Below are 9,171 nucleotides of genomic sequence, written 5' to 3' on the forward strand. Positions count from 1 at the left end.
TTACCATATAGATATGATATGAACTTATATAGAAAAATTAATTACCAAACATGCATTAAGAAAAAGAATCTCCATACATAGAAGTTAACAAAATTGACTAAATCTTTTACCAACATGCAAAAGATACTAAATATGCATATGAATTTCACATATATAGAAATTAAAAATAGAACTAATATGTAACGGATTAAAAGACAGAATTAATATTGAATAATATGTGAAAAAATGATCGTGTATGAATAAAAAAAATGTGAATTAATATGTGTTCAGATTACACGTACAAACGTGAATTAGAATTAATAAGCATACCGATGAAAAGTAGAAATGAAGAAGCAACCTCGTTATGATGTATATATATGTTCAAATATTCACATGCTACCTAATTAATTTTGGTACACATGATAAATATTCATACCTATAAAAGTTATTACCTTCACAAAACTTTGAAAAATTAAGTTATTGTGCTGATAACGTGTTATAAAAGTGAAGAAAAGAGAACAAAATAGAGAGAAGTCAATAGACTTATGTGTGTATTTTATTAAGGACCAAAGTCTATGTGGCAAAATCAAGGATACAATAGTAATAATTTTTAAGGCTGCAGAGATATAATTGTCATTCACCTCTAAACCCTAATAAACTTTCATTTTACAACAATTTCACTATTTTTGTTATATTAAAGTAATTACGTCATTATAAATGTCTCTTATTGTAAAAATATAAGAGCCTGTTTGATAGGCACCTAATTCCATGGAAGTAATTTTTTCTGTGGATCTTGGTTTCCTTGGTTTACTAAATTTTCTTAGTTTTTCTTGAAAATCAATTCCCACCAATATGGTGGGAATTAGTTTTCTAGGCTGATCAGTCATTTTTTTTTTCAATGGAAATAAATTCTAAGAATCATTGTAAAAAAATATTTTCCTTTAATTGACAATTTTCATGTAAAACAAAGCCAAATGAACACCAAAAGATATATGATTTTCTTGAATTTTTTTGGACAATAGAAATAAATTTCATCCCCAATATCAATAAAATCCATCTCTTTAATTAACAATTTTTATGTAAAACAAAGTCAAATGAACACCAAAAAATAATTTTATTTCAACATTTTCTCCATAAAAAATTATATCAATCAAATACAATAATTTACAATTCTCAGAAAAATAATTTTTAGGCAATTCAATTTCCTGAAATTCATTTTCTTTCTATCCAAATTTCATCTTAACAGTCAAAATGGATCCTAAGTTCATTTGACCATGCATGAGACGTGCCAATTGAAGTAAAATACATCTTTCACTCTTTTTTGCGCTATTAACAAAGAAAAGTAACATTGTATGTAATATAATATTAGTTTTACCTCGTTGTTTGATTATAAATCACACCAAACATTACTTGTCTTAGAGAATGAAGCACATAAGAATTTGTCATCTTAATCTTTAATTCAAAGCAAATGAGGTAAAATGTTGGATAACAAGCACCACTTTGCAAATTAAAATATATTAAACTAATAAAAAATGAGATACTTAAAATATATATTATTAAGTAATTGGGCTGCCTCATATTCTTGGTCCATAATATTTGGGCCTATGTTGCTAAGTGTGGAAAATTGTCCAACCCGAATGAAGATTCCTTTTTAAACGCGCCTCTTCATTTAATTGATGCTTGATCAGGTCGTACACTTGGCCATCTCCCGATCATTGATCTGTGGCTCTTTAACTGACTGCTTAAAGTATTGTTTGGCTACACACTTTGTAGACGGTTGAACTTTATGTGTTTGGGTTTTCTCTCATTCTTCTCTCTAACCACACCGTATATTTTTTGTGAGTTTCTTGATCTGAAAATCTGAGTGATTCTGAGATTCTACACTTGATGTATATTGTGAGAAAGATTCTTAGTGATTTGGTGTGGTTTTGTACTGTGTGTTGAGGTTAGAGAAAACATTGAAGAAATCTATGATTTCTTCATACATATTGTAACTTTTCTTAATGGATCTAGAGCTTTATCCACTTGTGGATGCTCAACGAGTGAGTATGTCGTAATATTGAACATCGGGACCCTTTGTGGCGAAAAATTCTTTGTATTCTTGATTTTTTATGTTTCTGCAATTTTTAATACGTTTATTTCTAAAAATATAATTTTAAACTAGATCTTGATACCAACAAGTGGTATCAGAGCATTCTCTTTTAAAATAATTGTATTAGGGTTTTATTTTTCAAAACAAAACGCTTGTATTTTTTGAAAAACTGCAGATATGATATTGGAAGTGGTTTTCTGTGATAAGAAAATTTGTTTTTCTTGAAAGTTTTTACTGATCTATCTTCGATCCAACTTTCTGGTTGGATCTTTTCAAGGATTGGTATACCTCTTTTGTGTAGATCTGTGAGATCTACGATGATTAGTTAACACTGTGTTCTATTCAAACTTTTCTTTGGAAAATCATCGTAACTGTCTCTTGACTCGTAACGATTCGTTGTTTCTACTGAGTTGTGGTAATTTTCGGGTTGACTCATTACTAAGTCCTGCTGGTTCTTGTGACTTGCACTGAGTTCCTGGTGAATTGGGTTGACTCCCTCCGATTCCTACTGAGTTCATTCTGAGTCTTTATGACTCGTTGATTCCCTGCATGAATACTGAAATTCTTGGTTCATTTCTGGTATACTCTGAACTCTCTCCTTACTGTTGATTACCTGTGTTAATTTTTGGAGCTGGTTATTAAGGTAAGTTGCCTTCCAGTACTTTCCTTTGTCCAAGATCTCATACGAGGATCTGAGAATCTGAGGGAGTATTGGAATTAAGTGTTACCACCCCTTAAATCATTTCAAAACTGGCAATTGCATTGATGCATTCAATTTTTGTGATTCTGTTATTACATTTGTCATAATGTCTACTGCATATAAACTTGAAATTGAGACTTGGAATAGTACTGAAGACTTTAGTCTCTAGCCCCAGAAAATGAGGGCTCTGTTGTTACAACAGAGATGTGTTGCTGCACTTGATGGTAATTGGCCTGCTGAAACTAGTGCCTATAGGAGAAGAGAGTTAGATGATATTGCCTGGAGTTCTATTTTCCTTCATCTTTCTGACAATATAATAAGGAAAGTAGGTGAAACAACTTCTGCTGAGGCCCTATGGACTAAATTGGAAGCCCTTTATCTAACTAAATCCACACCTAACAAATGTTATCTCTTGAGACAGTTTTATAATTTTAGATTTGATTCTTCCTCTAGCCTAGAAGAGAACATTGATAGATTCATAAAACTAGTTCAGGATTTAGAGAATTGCGATGAAGAATTATCTGAAGGCCTTGCCTTACTGAACTCTCTAAGTGACCGATATAGGGAAATTAGAAATACCTTGGAGTATGGAGGACAAGAACTCATAGTTGATATAGTAATCTCTGCCCTAAGAAATAGGGAACTTGAACTTAAAATTGATTCAAAAGATTCCAAGTATAGTGAAGGGTTACAATAAAGGAAAAACTAAACCAAAATAAGAAAAATAATTAGTGTAACTTTAACTCTCACAAGAAAGGAAAATATTAGAACCCTAAGTTCAGAGATAAAAACAAGAACCAAGTCAGAAAGTGTTATTACTGTGGGAAAACGGACACTTGATAAAAGACTGTTTTAAGAAAATTTCTGATTTGAAGAACACACAAAATACTGATGGTTCTGCAGCTATTGTCTGTAAGAATGAACCTGATGTTCAAGGAGTTGTTCTTGTTAATACCCCCAATATGGACCCGAAAGAATGGGTGCTAGATTCTGGATGCACTTTCCACATGTGCCCCATTAAAGATTGGTTTACTGAACTTGTTGATCTTAGTGGAGGAAAAGTTCAAATGGGAAATGACATGAGTTGTCAGATAAGGGGAACTGGAAAATTGAATCCTCTGTTAAGCAACAACTATATCCTTGAACTTGATAAAGTCAAATATGTACCTGAACTACAAAGAAACTTGGTTTCTTTAGGAAAATTGGATGAGAAGTATGACATAAGGATTCATAAAAACCTTATAAGATTAATCCTTAACAATAAAGAAGTCATATTATCTCCTAGAATAAATGGCATCTATACTCTTCAAGCTGAACCTTTAGTAGGTTATGGCTCTTCAGCTATTAATTCATCCTTTGATAAGTCGTTAATATGACATAGAAGACTTGAAAAAGATAATAATGAAAAACTAAGTTTTTGCGAAGATTGCATAATTGGAAAGCAAAACAAATTACCTTTTAAATATGGAACCCACAAATCTACTGTTATTTTAGAATATTTACATGCTTACCTTTGGGGTCCAGGATTTGTAAATATTTAGAGTGGATTCAAATTTTACCTACTCGTTGTAGATGATTTTTCAAGAAAAAATATGGACTTTTCTCTTAAAACACAAGTCTGATACTTTTCAAAATTTCAATTGAAAGTCAAACAGCTGAATCAAATTATCAGAATGACTTAATTGAGGTGGAGACCACCCAATCAGATATTAATCGGGGTCTGAGTGAACTTGAAGATAAAACTGAATTAATAGATCAATCCCTAGCTAATTATCAATTGACTAGAGATAGAGATAGGAGGAATATATTTCCATCCTCTAGGATCAGAGATGATGGATTTGTTACTTTTTTCTCTGCTCTTAACTTTACAAATTCTGAACCTTCTACCTTTGAAGAAGCTGTAACTTGTTCTGAATCCAAGTTTTGGAAAGAAGCCATGAATGAAGAAATGGAATCATTAATTAAAAATGGAACTTGGATCTTAGTGAATAAACCTAAAAATCAGAAAGTTGTAGATTGTAAATGGATCTTCAAGATAAAAGAATGGGACTCTAGTATTGGAGATAAAAGATACAAAGCTAGGTTGATTGCGAAAGAGTTTACCCAAAAGGATAGAGTGGACTATAACGAAATTTTTTCACCAGTTGCTAAATACACAACTATAAGAATTTTGCTTGCCTTAATTGCCCACTTTAATTAGGAACTTGATCAACTAGATGTAAAGATTGCCTTTTTAAATGGGGACCTTGATGAGACCATTTACATGAATCAACCTAAAGGTTTTGAAGAAAAAACTAAAACTAAAAAAGTCTGCCTATTGAGAAAATCACTTTATAGCTTGAAACAGGCTCCCAAGCAATGATATAAGAAGTTTAATTCATATATTCAAACCTTGGGCCTTGTCAAAAGCAATCATGATTCCTGTTTCTTTTTCAAAGGGTCGGGTGAACCTGAATCCATTTATTTACTTTTATATGTTGATGATATGTTGTTTGCCCAAATAGATTTGAAATTGATTTTATTAAAGTGAAATTAAAATCTGAATTTGAAATGAAAGATCTATGACAAGTTAAGAAGATTCTTGGAATGAAAATAGAAAGAAATATGAAAGATTGCACCTTATGCTTGAAACAATGTGCTTATGTGAAGAAAATACTTGAAAAATTTTCTATGACTAATTGTAAACCCGTTTCTTTACCTGTTGCAAATCATTTTAAGCTATCCAATGAACAGTCACAAAAAACTGTTGAAGAATTTAAAAGAATGAAAAATGTACCATATGCAAACACTGTAGGGTCCATAATGTATCTCATGGTTTGTACTAGATTAGACCTAGCTCATAGTATAAGTATACTAAATAGATTTATGGCTAATCCTGGTGAGACTCACTGGCTGGATATGAAATGGATTCTAAAGTACTTGAAAGGCTCATCAGATATAAGCTTGCTGTTTAAGAACAGCAAAGAAGGCATAATTCTTAAAGGATACACTGACTCTGATTTTGCTGGAGACTTTGATAAGAGAAGGTCAACTTTATCATATGTTTTCACTTTGTGTGATGGGTGCATTAGTTGGAAATCCCAATTGCAAAAGTTAGTTGCTTTGTCATCCACAGAGGCAGAATATATAGCTACCTGTGATGCTGTTAAAGAGGGTATTTGGTTGAGAGGGTTATTAAATGAAATTGGATTCATAAATAATCTTGTTAGAATTTATACTGACAATTAGAGTGTTATTCATCTCAGCAAAAATCCTATGTATCATGATCGAACAAAACATGTTGACATTAAATTTCGCTTTGTGAGAAACATGGTTGAAAATGGTCTGATCAGTTTAGTAAAAATTCCAACATAATTTAATCCCTCTGATTTAGGGACCAAAGTACTACCTTTAACTAAGTTTAAAAACTATTTGAAGATTCTAAACATCGCTTGAAAGGTAGTGCGTTTAAAAAAATCAAGTTGTACTATTTTAGATATGTACTAACTTTCTTTTTTGTTTTTACAGGTAAATAAGAGCAAATGAAACAAGTTGGTGCCTAGACCCTAGAAATTACCAAGAATAGTTCAGCAAGGTGGAGATTGTTTAGTAATTGGGTTGCCTCATATTCTTGGTCCATAATATTTGGGCCTATATTGCTGAGTGTGGAAAATTGTCCAATCTGGATGAAGAAAACATGATTCCTTTTTAAACGCGCCTCTTCATTTAATTGATGCTTGATCAGGCCAAACACTTGGCCATCTCTCGACCGTTGATCTGTGGTTCTTTGATTGACTGCTTAAAGTATTGTTTGGCCACACACTTTGTAGACGGTTGAACTTTATGTGTTAGGGTTTTCTTTCTAACCACACCGTATATTCTTTGTGAGTTTCTTGATCTAAAAATTTGAGTGATTCTGAGATTCTACACTCGATGTATACTGTGAGAAAGGTTCTTAGTGATTTGGTGTGATTTTGTACTGTGTGTTGAGGCTAGAGGAAACTTCGAAGGAATCTCTGATTTATTTGTACATATTGTAACTTTTCTTGTGATTTCTTAGTGGATCTAGAGCTTTATCCACTCGTGGATGCTCAACGGGTGAGTAGGTTGTAAGACTGAACCTCCGGGCCCTTTGTGGTGAAATTTTTTTGGTGTTCTTGATTTTTTACGTTTCTGCAATTTTTAATACGTTTATTTCTGAAAATATAATTTTAAACTAGATCCTGATACCAACATATATTTCTATTTTGCTGATAAGATTGAATACCATAATATAAATAAAACATCTCACACGTCTCTTTTTTATAATTTCCAATTTACTGAACATCAAAAGGAAGGAGAAAAATGATAAGTGTGTTTTTGCACACTTATTTAGGTCACAAACATGACTTAATAATGAGCAAAATGATTTAATTGTGACTTAATCTCGTTATATTTGTGAATTGTAGGGAACACCGATGAACATGGTGAAATTCAGAAGAAAAGAGCCGAAAAAAGACTAAAATGGAGCAAAGTGATAGTTTGAGGACCAAGTTGCAAATAATCCATAAATGAGACGAGAAATGGAATGAAGATTCAAGAGTGTTAGAGGTTAATCGGATGAGGAAAGGAGTCAAGAGGTGAAATATGATCAAAGTATTATCAAGTATCAACTTTCGGACGAAAAAGCTATGCTCATGATTTTAATCTCTACTTGAGATCCATTTTTGACATAGTAAACATCAGAATTTGAGGAAGCCTATTTCTATCAAAAATGTAGATCTTTGAGTTTTCTTACATTGAACTTTGAATCACTTCAATCGGAGATCAGGAGAAAATGTTATGATCAAAATACTAAAAGCTGTCCAGCGGAAAGAATGGTATAACTATGCGGTCGCATAGTATAAATTCTATGCGGTCGCATAGAAGCCTCCCGAGAACTTTTTCTCAAATTTTTTTACTCCATGCGACAGCATAGAAATGTACTATGCGGTCGCATAGAACAAGATTCGGGACCGATTCAGTAGTTTCCTTATTTCGCCGAAACTCTTATGGAAAGGAGATTTTTAGGGTTCTATATAAACTAAAACTCGACCAGAATGATGGGGACGCCACTTTTACAGAATTGGAGGGGATTATACACAATTTTGGAGGATCTGGAGAGGAAGAACAAAGCAAAAACAAAGCATTCCACTTCAAGATTCAAGATTTCACTTCAAGAATCAATTGGGTGATGTTCTTCCTTGGTTTTAATTATTGTTTTTCTCTTTATTTCCCATTATGTTAGGCTAGATTTTCATGTGCTAGGATTTGCAATAAACCTTATATTATGAACCCTTAATCTTGAATTTTATTAATTTGACGTTAAAACATATTTTTAATTATTGAATGATTGGCATGGATTTTATTTTCTCTACAATTATGTGCACAATAGTTGTATGAACTTTGTGGCTTGTTTTACCCTCGAGAGATGGAAAATAAGTTAGACATTATGTTAATTATCGTAAAGTTCGATAGGGGATAGAAATATACCGCTATGCTTTACATGATTTTTAAGTATTCATAAATCTTTAATACATTTTTATATGTTCGCATCCCTCATAGAAATATAGTTGGATCGCATGTAAAAATAGGTTTAATTCTACTCGAGAGAGATTGTTAAACAAATTAGGAATATTGGTCTTTATAATTGAATCGTGTTGTCAATTTTATAAAATTCGGATTAAAGAGAATTGATATAAGGGGATTCGGAATCCTAGTACGCATTTCATTATCATATTTTTTTATAAAATTTGCATTTAGTTATAATAACGCATTTAATTTAGTTAATTTAGGCTTTATATTTATGAGTAGGTTATTAAATCATAATTTAGTTAACGAAAATATCAAGAATTTCTATTGTTTCGGTTAAGTCGACGATAAGTAAAATTGAACTAATCAATCTCTGTGGGACGATATTCGGACTCATTTAATCCACTTTATTACTTGTTAACGAACCGTACACTTGCGGTAGTTTAAAATCGAAAGGAATAATTTCGCGAACAAAAAATATGTGTGAGAATATGAATCTTGCAACCATCATGAATGCTCTTGATTAGAAAACCAAAAGAAAATGGAAAAGTACAGTCATTAGTTTTCACAATAATTAAGAAAATAAAGCATGCACATAAGCTAGTTTCATAGAAGTACGCTATTTAGCATTTCCACTACATTGGCCATTGTCAATTTCTTCAAACAAAAGGCCCGTCTTTTAACTGATTCTTGCTCACCTTGTCATAATCGATAATCCAGAAACGTCCGCAGATCTATCATCATCCTCTTTTATCGCTCTAATCATAAGCGCGACTTGGTTCATGCCGGGCCTAGCCTCCGTGGACTTATTGACACATTTAATCGCAACTTGTAATAGGTTAACCATCCTCTCCTCACTAGCCCCTTGGCC

The sequence above is a fragment of the Olea europaea genome, chromosome 18 (genome assembly GCF_002742605.1).
Source record: "Olea europaea var. sylvestris chromosome 18, O_europaea_v1, whole genome shotgun sequence".
Taxonomy (NCBI): domain Eukaryota; kingdom Viridiplantae; phylum Streptophyta; class Magnoliopsida; order Lamiales; family Oleaceae; genus Olea; species Olea europaea.